The following is an 18,705-nucleotide window of genomic DNA, read 5'->3' on the forward strand; positions in this document are numbered from 1 at the left end:
TTCAGTAGCTCTTTACATACCCTGTGGCTTCTTCTGATTATTCTAGAATTTCAAAGGGAATAAAGGATTAGGTGGTTCCGTGCTACGAAACGGCCATGGAACAGTTAATATTCCATGGAAATGGGCACATGTAAAGCAAATTACACCACAGGATGGAGAATTAAACTAAGGAAAAACTTATATTCCAACCAGAACTTACCTAGAACCTTATTCTGGTATGTTTGACTGCTTGACTAGTCATAGGCTGGCACATTTGATGTTTAACCATTCTTTCTCAGTTTGTAACAGCTTACAGTATTTACTAAACAGCTTCCCAAGATTGATAATCCTTTCAAAGTGCATTTGTAGCCCAAAGAGATGAAAAAAAAAAAAAAAAGAAAAAAAAAAGAGGGACAAGTCCAAGCTCAGACATTAGCAGCTCCAGCTATGCTGGTCTGTTAACATGTAGCTACTCAATCAATACTAATTAGCCAAAGATCATTCAGAAAATGAAATTGAGTTTTTCCTTGCAAGAGTTTTGAAACCAAAGGGAATGACCTTGTGGTTGACAAATGACTCTGGTGAAGCCGGAGAAAAAATATGTGTATTCACGCTCCTTACAGCTGTTCCCACTGCCACCACCATTTGGTATTGGTGTGTACATGCAGAACCAAAACACCAGGCCGGGAGCTCTGACCCCACAGAGCCAGGCTGGGCCAGAAACAGGCAAATTAACACAACCAAAGGGTCACATTGATGAGCAAAATGAACAGAATGTGACTCCTGCACCTGAGCACACAAGACAACAATTTCCAGGTGCCATGAGCTCCTTTAAATGGTGAGATCAGCAGAATTAGCCTGCTTACCTTGAAAAACATGGGCTGCCCTAATTTGCCTTCCTCTGTGCCACCACTCCAGTAAGGGTACAGTGACAACAACAGGAACTGCAGCAACTCCTGCTCTGCCCTGCCTCCCTTGGGTAAGAAGACAGCAAATTGCATCTTTATTAGGGCTTTTTGCATGTGACTTTGGCCAGGCTTACATAAACCCTAAGCAGGGTGCAGGCCAGGATGGAGCAAATGAAGGTTTGCAAAGGTGCCTGACAGGGAAGTACAGTACATGGAACAGGTTTACAGTCAGAACTTATCAACTGCCATTCACTTACTCCTGAATCAAAGTTAATGAAAATTTTCATTAGAATGCCCAATGTCTGCCTGCTCAGGACAGGAAGGACGCAGGCACTTCAAAGTTATTTCTTTCACCCATTCCACTTCCATGGACAATGGATGCGCTGTGTGATTACAAGTCTGGAAAGATGGAAAGCTGTGATGTCAATTCCTCTTATTTCCGTGGCTGAAATTGAGAGGTGGTCTGTCTCTCTCTGAACAGCGTACGTCCTGCTCCCACCAGCCCCCCAGGTCACAGGACTGATTCTCTGATACTGTGCAAAAATCAGGGGATCTGGTCCATCAGCTGCTTAAGGTGTGATCCGCTGATGTTACTACATGCAAGACGTGTTAGATAGGAAGCTATCTATAATCCCTTTGATCTATTGTGAATAACATTCTTTGGGTAACTCACAAAAGTGACCTGAGTTTGGATTTCATTATTCTGCTCTGCCCTGTATCTCAGCCCTTTCATTTTCCTCCCATTCAAGGAAATTGGAGAGATCAGAGTAATCAGTGAAGAAAAAGACACAGGAAAGCTTTTGATCCAGTATAAAAACAGCAACAAGATCTTTGCTTCATGTGGCATCATTTTAAATCTCCAAAGATAGCTCACATTTTTCTCAATCTGCTGCTCAATCTAGTTTATAATAGATTACAAAGTGCAATATATACTCTGCATTACGTCAGAAACAATAGGTGAGGCTGGAAGGCATCTCTGGTGATCATCCTATCCAAGCCCTATGCCCAAAGCTGATCATCTACAAGCAAGCTGCTCAGCACCATGTCAGAGGTTTTCTATGGGACCATCTGCAAGGGATCCTTGAAAATAAAGAAATACAAACCTGGATATACTTTTGAGTCAGTTAATCACAGAATTAACCAAGCAAGTATTTTAGATTTATTCTTTATAGTCTGAAGCAGCAGAACTTAGAGGTATCACTGGATCCATTTTAATAAAGGGTTAATTCACATACACAGCCAGTTGAATTATTTCAAAATTTAGTTTCAGGATACTGATTTCACTGAGTTATAGGGATTTAAAAATGCAACCCTACGAAAAAAGTGTTTTTGACTAGCATTGACTTTCCTCAAGGTGACAGCTTGTGCTGAGTTCCTCCCTAATTAAGTTATAGAAATAAATAGAATCATAGCCCAAGCATGTGGCTAGTATTTTTCATATATGTTACTTAACAAAATTAGAAATGTTGATAACAGTGTTCCTTTTTTTTTTTTTTTTTTAACCAAAGTAAGAGATCAAGTGGTAATGCAAACAAAGCTAATGTTTCCTGAAAATACCCATAGTCTAACATCCTTAATATTCTACACCAGTCTTCCAAATAAGTTATTTTAGGATGGCTTATGCATTTTGCCTGTGTTCCCTATCCACAAAGCCCATAAAAAAGCAATAAGGAAGGTCACTGCTTGGTTCCAGAAGATCCCAGTTAACTGATTAACCCTAAACACATCATCACTTTCAGCTGCTTTTTATTATCTGTGCTGCCCATACCTAATGCATAATGGCTCATTTAAAAAGCTAAATTCAATGATGGTCTAGCCCAGAAAATAATGACTATACTTGTAAAAATCAGGTCATCACCAAATCACCCGTATCACAAGCAGATGAGAATCAGGTGTGGTTGAATGCTTTTGATTGGACTCCAAGCCCCTTGCTGATCTCCACGCCGAGGACAGCCTCAAGTAGGTTATTAAAGCTCAACATTTGCCATCCCCAAATGATTGACACCCTGGAGTATTTCCTCAAGTAAGGAAGAAGATAGTGTGGATAACAGCACACACTGAAGGAGAGGCACAGGGGAACGTAGACTGAATTCCAAATGGCACCCACTGAAGAAGCTTTAGGATGCAGTTTGTAATTCTTGTTTAAAGGGGCAGTGTTGTCACATGCCCAGAGCTGTCCTTTCTTTCCAAAAAGGAACAAAAATGCCCCGCCTCTCTTTTATGAAGTGATTTCCTTGAGATGTTTACATGCCAGCACTGTTAACTCCATGCTTCTACTCAATGTCTCCAAGAGCCCATTTTCAGCAAAAATTTCAATAAGGCACCAGTGCTGTAAGACTCCCTGGGTTTGGTTTAAGTCTTGTCTTTTTTGGAGAGCTGCTTACTAAAAAGCCAACCCCGAATTCCCAGAATTAGGAAATGAACCCTTCAGTAAAGCATGCCTCCTTGGGGCTCGTCCACCCGACTGAGCTCCTGCTACAGAATAAATCATCCAGCAGGAGGGTGATCTCCGTGTGCTGCTCATAAACTGCTTCTTTCCTTAACGCCCCTAAGTTCCCCACAACAAACCCTGCATTTGCATGCTGCCATCTCTCCACCACAGAGTTAAGCTGCAGTGATGCTTGCTTCGCTGAACCCACTGGAGGGTGCGAGCCATGCCAAGTAGCAGCGGTTGTGCAGATTGCCTATAAACAGCTGTTTTGCTTCTAAATACTCCATAAAAGTATAAGCACCATAAATTACTCCTCTTCTTAGACCCAGGTGTCTAATTGTTAAGTATAAGAGTTACTGTAGAGTTATTAAAAAAGCCGGGAAATGCCATTCACGACACACTGAGCTGCCGTTTACACTAACAGGCTGTCGCACCGAGGCTTTTCCAGGCTGCGCTGGCACCACATGCAGGTTAACCCAGGCTGGGGCCGCAACAGCAGGGAAAGGCAGGTGAGTGCAACCCACCTAACCGTGTTCCCTGCCTGCAGGAGGATGAATTCCTTGCATTCTTGAAGAGCCCGATCCTTCCCACTGCTGCTGGGAGGAGAAGTTTGGACCACGGGCTCAGGCAAGGCCATTTGTACCTGGGCGCACATCCCACCACACACAAATGATTAAGGGTTGTAGCACTCCTGAGAAAACTTTACCATCATGATCCTGTTGATGACAGAGAAACATCCCATGTGAGCAGCAGGTCCCAAATTCTCTTCAAGATTTCTTTTATAAATATCCACGTTTACCATGGGTAAATTCCAAAAGTTCTTCTGTGACACGAGAAGCTAAATGCTACCGTACCTTAGAAGAGCGTCTTGCTCCATTTAATCGAGAAGGCCTAAGCACTTGATCCAAGACTTGCTTCACTTTCAGCTTCCTTGGCTTGTGGAGTCCAACCTGGAGGTGCTGCAGGAGCGGAGGGCAGCACCTCACCAAAATGGGGTCACCCAGAGCCAGGGGAATGCAGCCGGCCAGGCTGGGCAGTCAGCACCAGGTACGAGGCTCAGCGGCACTCCAACAGAGGACTGAAGGCAGGAGGGCTATTTACCTTCCCCATCGTCACACATATACCTTAGAAAAAACATTTGGGCAGAAAATTTCCTGAGGGCTTCGTGAAAATGACGTATTTCTTTTTGAGGAGCAAACTACGTCAATGTAAAATGTAGTGGCAATGAACTTCCCCAGGCCAAGCCCCATGGCCCTGCCACGTTCAGCAGAGTTCAGCTTTCAGGAGGAATATAGGTGGATACAGGATGACTCCTGAGCAGTAAAACCATCCTCCTTCTTGCACAGGAAAGGGCTGATTTTCCTGCTGAACCCTTCAGTACAGTCACCAGGCCCAGGACCGCTGCTTCAAGTTTACAGGGCTGTGGCTAAACTGAAGCAAGGGCACAGACCTGCCTGAAGCAGCACCTCAGACATGCACCCAAGACCATCCTTTTGTGTCCATCCTGTTGTGTCCATCCTTCCCCCTCCAGCAGAACACAGAACAAGTTTACCTCTCCTCACTTCACTCACTTCAGCAGCAGTGTTATAGAAAAGCTGCACAGCAAGGCGATGGCAGCGAAAATTGACTCTCCTTCAAATTTTTATGATTATTTTTAAGACAAAGAAGGGAAAATGGATGCATGTAGCTAGCTTATAGTGACACTTCAGTCAAGGGTACAGACTGGATGTGTTATTAGGAGGGTGGTAAACAAGCCTCCTTTTTTGAAACCCAACCTGCTTTGCTATTGTCCTTATTGTTGATTCAAATGTTTCAGTTTCAATGTGCCTTAATTAAAATGTTAGTGGTCAATATTTCCTTGAAAGCATCTCAAGAAGTTTTTATTCATGTGTAATTGCTTCACAGATAATGCCAGAGGAAAACAATCAAACAGCTGGCAAATAAGCCCTCTGTTGGGATATTTTAACACATTTCATCTTCATCAGTTTAATTTAAAATCAGCCCGTGCCATTCAGCCTTGCAGACTGCACTGGTGTTGGACTGTGCAGTTTCATAAACACAGTGGGCCCAACTCCGTGGTAATTTATTTCGGTAGATCTCCCAGATCCAGCACGAACACAATCAGCACTGTAACTACATAGGGATTCAAGTCCAAGCTTAAATAACACACTCAAATTCTTCTCAGTATTGACAAATGTATGCAAAAATAAAGTAAGTAACTGGCCTCTGAGTTGGTTCGAATTTTTCTGCTTTAAAAAGCAGCTGTTTCACTGAAAAAAAAAAAAAAAAAAAAAAAAAAAAAAAAGAAATGAAATGAAAAAAAAAAATACTAACACCAGCAGTCTATCTGCAACTCTTCTGAGATACATTTTTTTATGATGGATGTATTTTTTTCCCAGTTTGGTTACTTAATGCATCTCTGTGTGTTCCAGTGGACTTTCTGCACTCTCCTACTCGCAGAGAAGCCACCTCGGACTGCAGGTCTCATGGGGAAACCACATCACAGCCCGGTCCCCCTGCCCGTGTCCAGAGGAGGCTGGGCACTGCCCGCACTGCCTGCTCCTGCACTCTGCCCAGGGCCCTCCGTGTCCCCTGCAGGCCCTCTATCTGTCCATCTCTGATATCAAACAGCTTTCTTCTTGCTGTCTAACCCAGATCTCTCACTGCAGCTTAAGCCAATCTGCCTGTCTTATCCTCTGGGGATCTTTTGGAAAAAATGTTCCTCTTCTCTTTTGCCCATCCAAAGGCTCCTACTAACCACACTGCCTGCCCCTCCTTGTGCTTCTCTTCTTCACCCAGACTGATCCTCATAAATTATTTCACTCCTGCACCAGAAACCTTCCTGGCCCACCAGACCCACCAGTCCACTGCTGCCTATTTTCCTCTGTGAAAGCTAAGGACGGAGATCCAGCTGCCTTCTTACCCATTTGTGGCCTGTATGTTTTGGATCTCTTCAAACTTGTCCAGGCCAATTCTGAGTGCAAAGCTGCTGCCTCCCAGGGCCGTGGTCCTTCTCAGTCTGGTGTCACCTGGTGCCACTCGACGTGCACGGACACCAGTCTCCAGAGGAACTCCAGCCTCCAGAAGGACTGGAGACCACGTATAAAGAACCCAGCAGGCACTACCACGAAAAGCTGCCTGGTGTTTTTGTTCCATTTTGGCAACCAGCCTCTGGCAGCGAGTGCCCAACACGTCAGGAGGGAGTGCAGCAGTGCCAAGGCTGAGCAGGAGGGGAAGGGGGCCATAGGAACCAGCTCCTCCTACCCCCGTTTGCCGGAGACTTCTCTCCAGAGCTCATATAAGGGGTCATACCTGCTTTTAATTGATGATATTGTCATCGTGGGTCACTGTGTCAGAATCCTGCCGGGTAATCCTGGGCTGCTCTGGCTCTGGTTTCAGATAGCTTTTCCAGCTGCCCTGTAGCTGAGACTCCCGCACGCCTCCCAGAGCCCCACCAGCACAGAAGCAATACAGGACTTTTGTGTTTTACAAACCAAACCATACATGCACCTACAGACTTGCAAAAAACAAATGGTCAAAGAAGGCCTTACAGTACGGAAACGCACTGAAAGGCAGCACTCAGGGGTGGGAAGCAGTATTCAGGCCACCACAAGAGGCAGTGAGAAGCCATCTGAGATCAGCAGTTCACATTTTGGTTACGCAGAGTTACAGTTTTTCCCTAATCACCATCAGTTTAATTTATGAGAAGTGCCTCCAGCACACTGGAGCAAGATAAAACAGAACAGATTAGATGTGGACACTCACTACACATGCTCTTACTTCCCATTAGGAAGAAGTTCTGGGTGGTTCCTCTGCCCAGCTCACAGTACTAGGGCATCAAGGAGCACACGTTCCAATTTCCAGTAAACACAGGCACTGTGAATATTTCTACGAAAGGAAAGGAAATGTGAACAGCAATGGATTTTGTTCTGGAAACCTGCATGTAATAGAATTTCCTATACATTGTGCCCTGGTGGCCTACTTGACACTTGTGTGCCTGAACTGGAAATGATCTGGGGAAAAAGAGCATCCCCCCAAATCCTGTGAGCAAGACACAAAGCACTTAATACCTGGGGACATTTGCTTACCCATAGGTGCTCTCTGGCCTTACTCTCCCTTATTTCAAAGAGAGGGTTAAGTAAAGATTTTTTTTTTCTAAACAAAGCTTACTTTGACATGGGTCTCCGTCAGTGCAGGCTGCAGTGCAGCCTGATGGACTAATGAAGGCAAAAAATAGCGTAGAGTGAGAAAGAAGGGGCATGAATAGATATCCTGAAAACTACAGATCAGTAGGTAACCAGGCTCCTATTTTACTGGAAAATGCAGATTACAGGAAAGCCTGCCTTAATGCTGGAAAGCTATTTAAAAATCCATCAGAACTCTAAAATATGCTATTAGGGACACTGCAGTCCCAACACCTACTGCATAAAAATCCCAAGCTATTAGGCAAACCAACATCATTTCAGATCAGGCCATCAGCAGGCTGCCAAGGCTTAAAATAGCAGCTGCATTTTAAATGATTTTTAAACAAGAGAAGCGGGAAATTGGGCTGTGACGAAGCCCAGCCCCTGGCCTCTAAAAGGTGACCATGAGCAGAGCTGCCAGGCACGGCAGGTGGAGCGGGACCTTGAAGCCTCGCGGTGGTCTTCTCAGCTGATGGGGCTGCAATTAGCACCAAAACACAGCTCGCTGTGGCAATGAAAGGAAATAATGAGGCTGCACTCCAAGAGCCTGCTGAAATGCTTCTCTCCGCTGCTTCCCTCTTCTTTCCTTCCTGGAGCCTGGCTTGTCAGCCAAATCCCACTGCTCTGCTCCTCTGCGCGGCTCCAGGGCACTCCTGCAAATTGAGCCCTCCTGGAAAAGTCCAGAAAATCACACACACAGACCCGGGGTGTTACAGGGATTGCACCACCTTTGTTCTTGGGCTATAGTACTCCTCTGCTTTCCCATCTCAGAAATTCTGGGGAGGCTCCTCCCCTCCAGAACCATTTTCCCTCCATCCCTACTAACCAGCCCTGTGTTCCCTGCACAGCAGCACACAGACACAGGCCTCCAGCCTCAACGAGATCCGAAATGGCTGGACAGGGCAGTGAGAACCACACACATACAACCCTGCTGTGCCATCTCCCTGGGCCAGCATTACGTGTTCACAGTAAGATCCAGCACTCAGGAGCATCCAGGCAGCTCCCATATTAGCACCCGATGGGGAATCTCCATATCCAGCTACCTCAGTTGGGGGCTGCGTTTTAGGTTGCCCGTTTCAAACACGGAACAGAAGATATGTACACAATTTGCATTACAGAAATGGACAAAGAAACCCATCTAAATGCTGCCCTCATTCTGAATAACGTGGTCTTAGCACACTTGGAACAACTTTCTGTCAAGCACCCTGAAGTGAAACGCTTTTAGAAAAATGAGCACGAACTCAGAGAAGGAGAATGGAACCACGTGGGGCAAAACATCTCCCTCCTTTTCTATCTGGGACTCTGCTCAAACACACCCCAAAGGGACACAGTGCCTGGGGCAGCAGCCAGCTTTCAGGCTGTGCCTTGGGGCTGTTTCCTGGCCCTTCAGGTTCCCACCAAGTTTTAAAGCCAGAACTGTTTGTTATGAGCAGTGAGTTGCAACAGGACATTGTGCAGAGCCTGGCAAAGCATGAAAGGAGCAACAAGAGGTTAAACTGCATGGCTGGGCAAAGCAGGGGTTTTCATACAGCTGAAAAAATTAGATGTACACAATTATGTATATTAAAAAAAAAAAAAAAATACCATAAAGGGTTTGATCAGAAGTGTGCCACAAACCAGGAATTTTGCAGTGCATGAAGCACGCAAAGCATTTTATCATTCTGGCTCAATTCTGAACATGCAAGTATTTTGTTGGCATTTTACAAGCACTAAATACAACCTTTCATCAGCACGAACAACATCAGGCTTGCTTTTTTCTTTTTTTCTTTTGCTTGTACAAAGATTTTCATAGTAGAAAATAAAAACGCACACAAGCCAGTAAGGAGCTGATAACATTTAACAGTCACTGCAAAGCTATTTAATTCAGTCTGAATAGTGTGACTGCTGGGGGTGTAAAAAGGTATTGAAATTACTGTAAGTGCTCCACATTTGCATTAATATTTTATGGCACAGCTGCCTCCCTTGTTCCACAATACACAGCTACGTCCTTCCTTACTTTTCCTTGCTGCCGCCGTAGCCCACTACAGTCAATAACGTCCACGGACACAACGCTGTGCTTTGCTCAGCCTTCCTAAAAAAGCTTACTGTCAGCTTCTTACCTCTTGTATCCATCAGGAAAACACCTTCCACTGCTAGGCTGAGCAGGAAAGGTTCAGATGAGATTTCTACCAGCAGCACCTCAAGCAATCTGAGCTGCCACCACCAGGGATGGCCTCTGAGACCCCAGCGGCAGTCCGCTTTGGGTCAGCTCTCCTGGCTCCTGTGTAAATATATTCCAGATCGTGTTTCACAACGACTCCACAAGAGCCGAACCCAGCAGCAGGGAGCCCAGCCTGCTCTCCCACGCCAGGGAGCGAGACCTCAATTGAAACAAGCAACAGCATATTACTGGAGAACACAACATATTGCCTGCCAGGGGAAGCAGAAACCTCTATACCCGCACGGGTGACAGCTATACAGAAAGCAGAATGAACCAGGTCCTGTGCAATGAAAAGTACAATCTTCAGGCATGTTCTTTTTGAAAAAATAAATAAAATAAATAAAAAAAAAAAAGAATAAAAAGTTACAGAAAACTTCTTAAAGTCTACATGGCCATTGAAAGTACAAAAAAAAAAAAAAAAAAAAAAAACGAAGAAGACAAATCTTTACAAAAGGCATTTCTGCTTGTACGCCTCAGGCAAACTGCTTTTTGGATAATAAAGGGTAGCTCACGGATTTTTCATTTCTCACTGAAATTCTGCAACACTCCCACCCTTGCCTGGGTGCTTTTCCTTACCCTCATGGATAATGTGCACACACATAGCAGGAAACTAATTTCAGGCAAGTACCGCTAAGCAGCCTCTGATCTATTTGTGAGATATCATCATCTGCCCTTCAGCCTCCCAGATGCATCCTCCACTGCAATCTTGTACCTCCTCAGGCGATAATTAGGCAGCTCTCCTCTGTATCCAACCGTCCAGCAAGGATTCATGAGCAAGATCGAGAGGGACAGGCAGATTCTCCCAGGGGAGTGGAAGACGCAGGCACAAGCAATGGCCAAAGTAACGACAGCGAGAAGAAATCTTCCCCAGTTCAAATTTGGTTTAGGGAAAGCCATGATTTCCCTGAGATGCCAACGTCCAGCATGGACCACCAGACAGCAGCACTGGGAGAGGTGGTGGTGAGGAGATCCATGGGCTGGTGGCAATAATAGGTTGGCACCACTTTGAGTCCCATGCACGAGGACACAAATGGCACAGCCACACGAGACTCCTCAGCTCACCATCTTCCTGTCGGCAGTTGATGCGGCTGTACCAAATGAATTAACTACTCACCAGTTAAACTGGGAAGTGCTGAGCTCTTACGTGATGTTAGCCACAGTCCTGGCGAGCTGACAAATCTCTCCGTGCTGCTGCGCTTTGGTCTGCCCTGGGGTTTGTGCTCAAAGACTGCTGGCACCGCTCTGCTGCTACAGCCACCGCAGAAGTCCTCAGAAAGGGGCTTGAGTCCTCAGCCACCCCCTGGCACTGCAGCAGGGACTCTGAACCAAGGGGATGATTAACCAAATAAATTTTTGTATATGTATAAAATCCTTCAACAGCACTGTGTGTCTGTGATTTCCTCCTCCACCACTCTCTCACTGTGCTCCCATTACAACTGTGTGTGGGTCAGCTCGCACAGGTACCTGTGGTGTTGGTGAGCATCCACTGCAGCAGGTTCAGGGAGCCCAAGCACCATGCACGACGCCTTTTTGTCTGTTAGAGCACGAGTGTTTCAAAACTCCTTGCCTTGCTCCACAGCGAAGTTGCTCTCACTTTCCAAACATGTCCACAGCTCCAAAATCCACATGCTGCCCCTCTCCCACTGCCCCCACCGCCCTCCCAGAGCCCCCAGCATCACAGCAGCAAATCTGACCTCGGACCAGGCATAAGCAAAACCCCCCAGATTACATTTATATTTCTGTCATGTTGAAAGATTACAATTATCAATATCGGAAAGCTTTTAAATGCTTTCCATTTGTATGATATCTCATTTCCAAGTGTCTTCTTTTATTTTATCGTACAAAAAAAGGTGATGAAATATGAATATATTTGCTTTCCTTATATGACAATGCCGATGTTATTGCCTTATATTAATTTTCCTCTTTAAAAAAAAAAAATGCATTCATTATTTCTGATCTCTCCTCCAACCATGTGTATGAGGATTTAAGCATGTCACTGGGCTTCTAATAAATGAAAGGACAGAAAGGAAGATCAAATAACATATCAGTGAATATCGCCAGATACCAGAGATGGAAATTAAAAATGTCACTGCAATACGAACACATGATTCATTGCAGCCAGAACAAGGCAAACACAAGTCAGAGAGGCAGCAAAGAAACTAATGAAGCAGCCGAATTATATTTTCATTCCCCAAATTTTATCTTAATTGCTGTGACCAGGAGACTGATATAAACATCTGCAGAGGGAAATGCAGACGAGATGCTCCACAAACGCGTGGGCTGAAGGTGCCAGCCAAGCTTCGGGGGCAGCATCCCCACTGCAGAGCCCGTCGGGAGCCGGCCGTGTGCTGGGCAGCAACAGGGAACCCTGAGCAGGTGCAGGAGACCACGTTTGAAAGCCCCCTAAACAGCCCAGGCAACTGCAGATTTTCTGCAAAGTCTTGGAAAGCTGTGCCTATGATTGTTTTACAGCAATGTATGTATTAGTGTTTTACTGGAAGCATGGTCTCTTCTCCCTACGTGAGTTTTCTGCACATTAAAAGCACATTTCTGCACATTAAAAGGGATCCTAGCAGCAACAACCACATGCAGATCTAAGAACAGGATGCTGCCAGTGCCTATAGCTTACAATCCGGGGGTTATTTAGGATGGAGAAAGTGGAGTGCCTCAGGTTTTGAAAGCAATTTCTTTAGCACTCTCATACAATGGAAACTGGAAGGCATGGGATGCCAAAAGACAAACACGGCAATTATCTAAAGGCATACTGTAAGGCTCACCAGAAAGCACCACCTTCAACACTCTCTTTTACCACCAATGACACTGCATGCATACAACAGGTTTTGGTGCAAATTCCCCCTGTGAAGTGATGCAGGAATTGCTTCAGTAGAATCCCTATAAAAGAGCTCACTTCTAGATATTTTTCTATGTAAGTTTCCCCGCTTTCTCTCCTTCCTGGTGCTGACTGGACTTGGCCACGTACTAGCACTGTAGCAAGAGGGAATCAAAGGGCAGCCTCCTTGTAATTCAACAAGGGTACATCATTATCTGATCCAGAACAAAAATAGCACTCCAGCAGAAAGCATCGCCTCCTCCTCGTCTCACCAAATTTAAATCCGGTTTCTCTGGCTTCCTAGGACCGTGGTGAACAGGGAAGGCTGAGAAGGACGGAGCACAAGGGGCGGTGTGAGGAGCAGCTGGCAGTTTCGGTTAAGTCCCTTCCCCGTTCCCAGCCCTGCGTCTTCATTAGCTTCTCGTAACCTCCCTCACCTCGGTTACCTTCATCACACCTGCCCCTCTGACTCCTACAGCACTGCAGACGACCTTACCAGAATAAATTGGACTGTTTTGCTCTACATAACTAAGCATATCATCCTGGCTGCGTGTGTCTCTATGCCATTAAGGAAGAAATAAAGCAAAGCTAAGGCTTTCCATCAGGCACATCCAAATGCTGTGGTAGTGACCTGCCAGGGCACGATGCAGAGTACTTCTGCAGTGGCCCAGCAAAGAAATTGTTAGGAGCGAAATAATTATTGACATCAAATTGGATTCTCCATGCTAACAACAAGATTTGTGCCATGGGCAGGAAATTAGGGGTGAACCTGGACTGCTGCGTGTGGGGCCGAGCAATATGACAGCCATTAACTTTAATGCCAGAGACAGAGAGATGTAACTGAATCCCCCTAACAGAGCTCAGCGTTTCCCTGAAATACCTCCTTCCAGGCTGGGAAGGGAAACCAGGTCCATGAGCTCTGAATCAGAGCCCCGTGCTCCCTCTGGATAACACTTCTCATGCAGCCCCGTGGTGGCACACACTGCTCGGGGACACTCCAATGCTGGAGATCAGCAGTTTGATATTTGTGTCATTTAACACACATTATCAGCAGCATTTTGTGTCATCCCAAGCCAGTGAAGCTGTGATGCTCCCTGTCTGCTAAAATAATCCGTCAGCAGTGAACGTGTCTCAGTCAGTCCTGCAGCCCCCAAGGCACCACCCCAACTGCGGGGCTGCAGCAAAACCCCTGGGGGATGGCTGCAGCCACAGGAGCTGCGTTGGACAAAACCTCTGGGCTCAGACAAGCACTGGTGCAAGGAAACGCACCTCTGAAAGCAGTGCTCTTCAGACAAAGATGATCCCTATCAATATAAAGGCATGAAGACTGGGCCTGGTGTTGAGTCCAAAGCTCGATCTTGCTTTGATCTTTTCCTTGCTGCCATCATAAGCTTAGGAGATAATGCTGAGCACCCCCAGGCCTTGCTAGCAAGTCTTGAGGCTGTCTGATGATGTTTACGGGTAGCCTAGGGCAGATGCTGAACTTGTCTACAATAAAAACTTCCTTGGGGCAATGGAGATGATGGGCAGCAAAAGCAACTGCTGCAGCCACACACCCTGAGAACCGTCTGAGAAGCAGAAGCCACATCAGCAAACCATAAAAAACTGGAATGCGAGATTTGAACTGGGAAGTGAAACAGCTGGGGAAACCTCGCAGATGGTAAGCAGAGACCCAAGATACCTACGACCTCCCCATGCATTAAGCACAGTGAGAGTTTACACGCACACCAACACGTATTTAACTCAGCTGGTGTAAAGGGATGGGTCCTGGAAACAGAGCTGCAACACAGATTTAAGTGGATCTGTGAACAAAAGTAAGGGTTGTTCCTGCTAAAGCCCCAGATCAACCTCTTGATCCTGGAACTGCAGATCTCCCTCAACAAGCAATCTTTCCTGGCAGTGTATCTCTCTCATATACTGCACAATAAAATCTCACCATATCTGTGCACTAAATCTGTTTGATACACATTCTTCCTCCCGACTTCCAAATTCATTTCAGAAAACTTTTAACATAAATTAAAATTCTCTTCAATTTCTTTTACTCAGGTTGTGCAGCCTGGCCTTGTGTCCAACAAGGATCTGTGAAGTAAGAGGTTTAAAAAAAAAAAAAAAAAAAAAAAACACTTTCAATGAAACAATTAGTACACTTTTTTTTTGTTAAAAATCTGGTGAATTGTCCTTCAGGAACAAGCATAAAAGCCTTGATAGTGCTCTGCTTCTTTAAATCAAAAGACTTAATTTATACAGTAAGCTTCCTTCCTTATAAAAGGGGAAAGTGTCCTCCAAAACTCAAGCAAAAATGTTCCTAGGAGTCAAGTACAAAAGCTTTTTCTTCAAAGGGGAAAGATAAGATACACTTTAAAGGGATACTTCCAGAAAAAGAAGAAGAAAAAGAGTTCAAGCCTAGGATGAATACAGCTTGGATGTCTGCGGCAGTTTCTTCTCCTGGTGGCTAAGCAGGAATGGAAACCTTCCTCCTGAGAATATACTGCAGAGGTGAGCAGGTGCCTTTATCTCAACCTGAAGCAATAAAAGAGATCTTCAGCCAAAGCCAGAAGAGCAAAATGTTCTTTTCTTCGATAGATAAAGTAAGGATAGAAAGTTGTCTTCTAAGAAAGAGACTGTTACTCTTCTATTTACCAGTCCCACCCCGCCTAGAAAGCAGAAAGGAGATCTTTCTAGAAGAAACTAGCAAAGAAAACCAAGTTGATGAGGAGTTGGAAAGTGTTCAAAGGAAGCTCGGTGCCTGCCCAGGAACAGGGAGGGGCTCCTCTGTTTCCAAGAGCAGCAGATGAGATGAGAACTTTGGCAACACGCATTCATCGTTATTTTCCTTCCACTTTGAAACATCGAAATACTTTGACAGCAGACCAAACAGGACTGCCATGTTTTGAAGGTTTGACTTAGATCTGTGTACATTAAATGAACAGAAGAGATCACAGCCTTGTTTAGCATTACCCTTGGTAGCTTTAAATGCAGTAGGCACAGTGCCAGCACCTTCACCTGCAGCAGTGCCAAGACAATTCCTCCCTTTCCTTGGTACATCACTAGGAGTGGTGTCATGACTGAATGCACCATGATGGGAACGGTGCCTCTGTAGGGCATTCCTTGATCTCTCTGAGATATAGCAATCTAGCAGGCATGTCTGATGAGAACCAAGTAAAACCAGCCCACAATTACCTGCTTGGCTGTAAACAACGTAAACTACTCATTCTTCACCAAGCAGTTGTTTTCCCTTCAGTCCAGCAAAGGAATTACACCCCCAGCTATGTTCAGAGTGACTGCACGTGTTTAGTTTAACTTCTTACCTCTGATCCTTACCCATGAATGTAGTTATCAGATGTCGGGGGGGTTGTTTCTTGTTTTTTAATGCCTAGCAGCAATAAAAGAAATGCCCTCAAGCAGCATATAATTCAAAGTCATAGCTAGGTAGTTTTTAGAAAACTGTAAATCAGAATTATGGGACCCCCCAAAATAATACCAAGTAGCCTTTATGCCTCTACTGTACTTTCAGAGATTAAGGAATAAGATACAGCTATGAAGACAAATTATTTACTTCCAAACACCAAATGAACCTCCCCTTCTGGGTCCTGCTGTGCAGTGTGTGAGCAGAGACCTGGTAACCACTATTTGTGGATGGTCCCAAATAGAAACAAGCACCAGGGCAGAGAAAGAAACAGAGGTTTTCACAGGACGTGGTTCCCTCTTGCAGTTCCCAGGCACATCATGGGCAAGACCCAAAACACACCGCCACCCGACACTTGCAGATCTGTGCAAAGCATCTTGGCAGACTTCTGCTGGAGCCTTCCTGTAAAAACAAACCTAAAAGTATTTTTAAGACTGCAAGAAGTCCATAAAAATAAAGCAATCTTCCCCTCTCCCCTCACACTGACCAAGGCCAGGCTCCGCCACCATTTCTATCTGTACAACAAATCATTGCAGCAGCAGCAAGCAGGGTTACCAGTGTTGATGAATGTCAGAGCTAATGGGAAAATGAAACCCAGGAAATTACTGGAGAATGATATTTTCCAACCCAGTGTGGATATTACAATTTGCCATCCAGCCAGCGTACCAGTACTGGAGATGAATGAGGAGGCAAAGACTTTTTTGTGGATTTTTTTTCCACAATTCATTTCCAAGCTATACAAATATAGTGCCTTTTCAAATCCTAAATTAGAGGCTGAAGACTTAAATTAGCTCAAAAGTGCTCTTGGATCCAAAACTAGTATAGAATACAACTACAATATGTTTTTCTCTCTTTATGGTGATTTTTCATCCATATATTTTTTTAAAAAATAAACTTTTTTTTTTCTTAAAGAGATTTTGTGATTTTATCACAAAATTAAAAGCATTTATTTCTTTCTCCATTGATAAAGTTTTGTGTTCAAAAAGTGAGTATAGCCTTGTTTTAAAGTTCTGTTTTTGAAAGTTACCTAAATCCACAAAGAAAATTGCCTTTCTCTACATAATCCTGCTAAACATTCATTAACACCAAAATAAAAGACATGCTGATATAGAACAATGGCTGAGTACTCTGGACCTTTCTGGTTCATCTGGGGGTCTCTAAGCAAAGCTTCTCATCAGCAATTATTCAAGAAAACGCACCCACACCCAACAGAACCTAAGAGCCCCTGACACAGCATATGGTCTACAGAGCATTGCACAATTAGCACACAGCTGGGGCTGGAGCACCTCTGGGTGCCCCTGTGCCCCCCAGCCCCAGCACCCCCCAGCAGGGTGCCCAGCCCCACGGCCAGGAGGCTGCTGGAGATGTCCCCGAGGAGCCCCCAGCCCCTCCAGGCAGCCTGTGCCAGGGCTCCGGCCCCTCGGCTCCCTCCTGCAGGTATTTAAATGAATAGAAAATCAAAACAAAATATCCACTGATAAAGCAAGATTATTCTAAGCTATTTGGAAATTTCAGTTTCCAATGCTTGGATTTCTTATGAGCTTTAACTTGCCTGACTTCTGTGGTGTACGGGGTTTTCTCTCCTATCTTCTTCACAGCTAGATCCAATCTACACCGGTACCCTGAGCGTACTGCACCAGCGATGCCTGCCTACAAATATCTGACCATTAACAGATGACAATACCCGGTGAAATAGCAGCCTGCATATGATGGGAAATCACCTAGGATTTAATCACAGCTGGAACCTGAAGCCTGTTATGTTCCAGAAATACATCTGTATTTGAGGTGCATTAAGAAGCAGCATATGATGTTCAAAACAAAACAAAACAACAAAAACATCATAAATCCCAGACAGCAGATCCAAGAACACAGATTAATAGCTAAACAACACACAATGGGAGGAAAAAGATGCCTACCAGAAGGAAGTCTCAATCTAAGTCTAGAAAAAAAAGGGTTTCCAAACAACCTTTCTAAACCCTTCGTGTTCAGATCACACAGCACCCCAGCCTCCAGACCTCGCTTCTTGCCACAGCCACGCCTAAAATTAAGGATGAAGGAAAATCTAACATACGGGCACTGGAACATGAGAGAGGTGCTTAAATGCCATCCAGAAGAGACTTAATTTCTTGTTCTTGTGGATTTTAATCAAACAGATACATGTGGCTGACCTACAGAACACTTTTAGCAGCCCTGTGTGCCTGCAGGAGGTGGCGGCTCACCAGGCAGCCTGAAGATGGGGTCAGCAGGAGCGGTGGGACCACGAAGCACCCCAACAGGCCCTGAACCCCTCCTCATCCACACTGCAAGCCCCAGGCCAGCCCCGTTACCAGTACCAAGTGCTGTACCTGCTCTGCCTGCTGTGCTTGCATGCAGTCAGCAAGGTCTGTCTGTGTATTTATTGGACTTCAACAAGCTAACGAGCAATTACTAATTTGGTTATTGTTTATAAAAGATGTAGAAATTTGGCACTGGTATGAGTTATAGCTAGTTAAGCAAATCATGAGGCGAAGGGAGCATCCTGACAATTTCTGCAAGGCAAGAAAATCCCCCAATTGCCTTTCTCCACAATCCCAAAACTGAACCACTGAAATCACCACCACGTGGGTCTCTGAAGTAGCAAACATCTTGAAGTTCATCCAACAGAGAGAGGGTATTTTTGGGAAAACAAAAGCACAATGCTTATCTAGTCAGAAGACAACCTTCTTTTTGAAAGAATCAGTTTAAATATGTACATGCATGTGAATATGTTTCTTTATATGAGACTCTT

General features: G+C 44.9%; 1 protein-coding gene across 1 annotated transcript in view; it reads right to left on the bottom strand.

Moving 5' to 3' along the window:
* The window catches only part of MDGA2 (MAM domain containing glycosylphosphatidylinositol anchor 2), a 327,024-nt gene that overhangs the window by 178,131 nt on the left and 130,188 nt on the right, over positions 1 to 18,705 (bottom strand). The window lies entirely within an intron of this gene.

The sequence above is a fragment of the Aythya marila genome, assembly GCF_965140915.1.
Source record: "Aythya marila genome assembly, chromosome: 5".
Taxonomy (NCBI): domain Eukaryota; kingdom Metazoa; phylum Chordata; class Aves; order Anseriformes; family Anatidae; genus Aythya; species Aythya marila.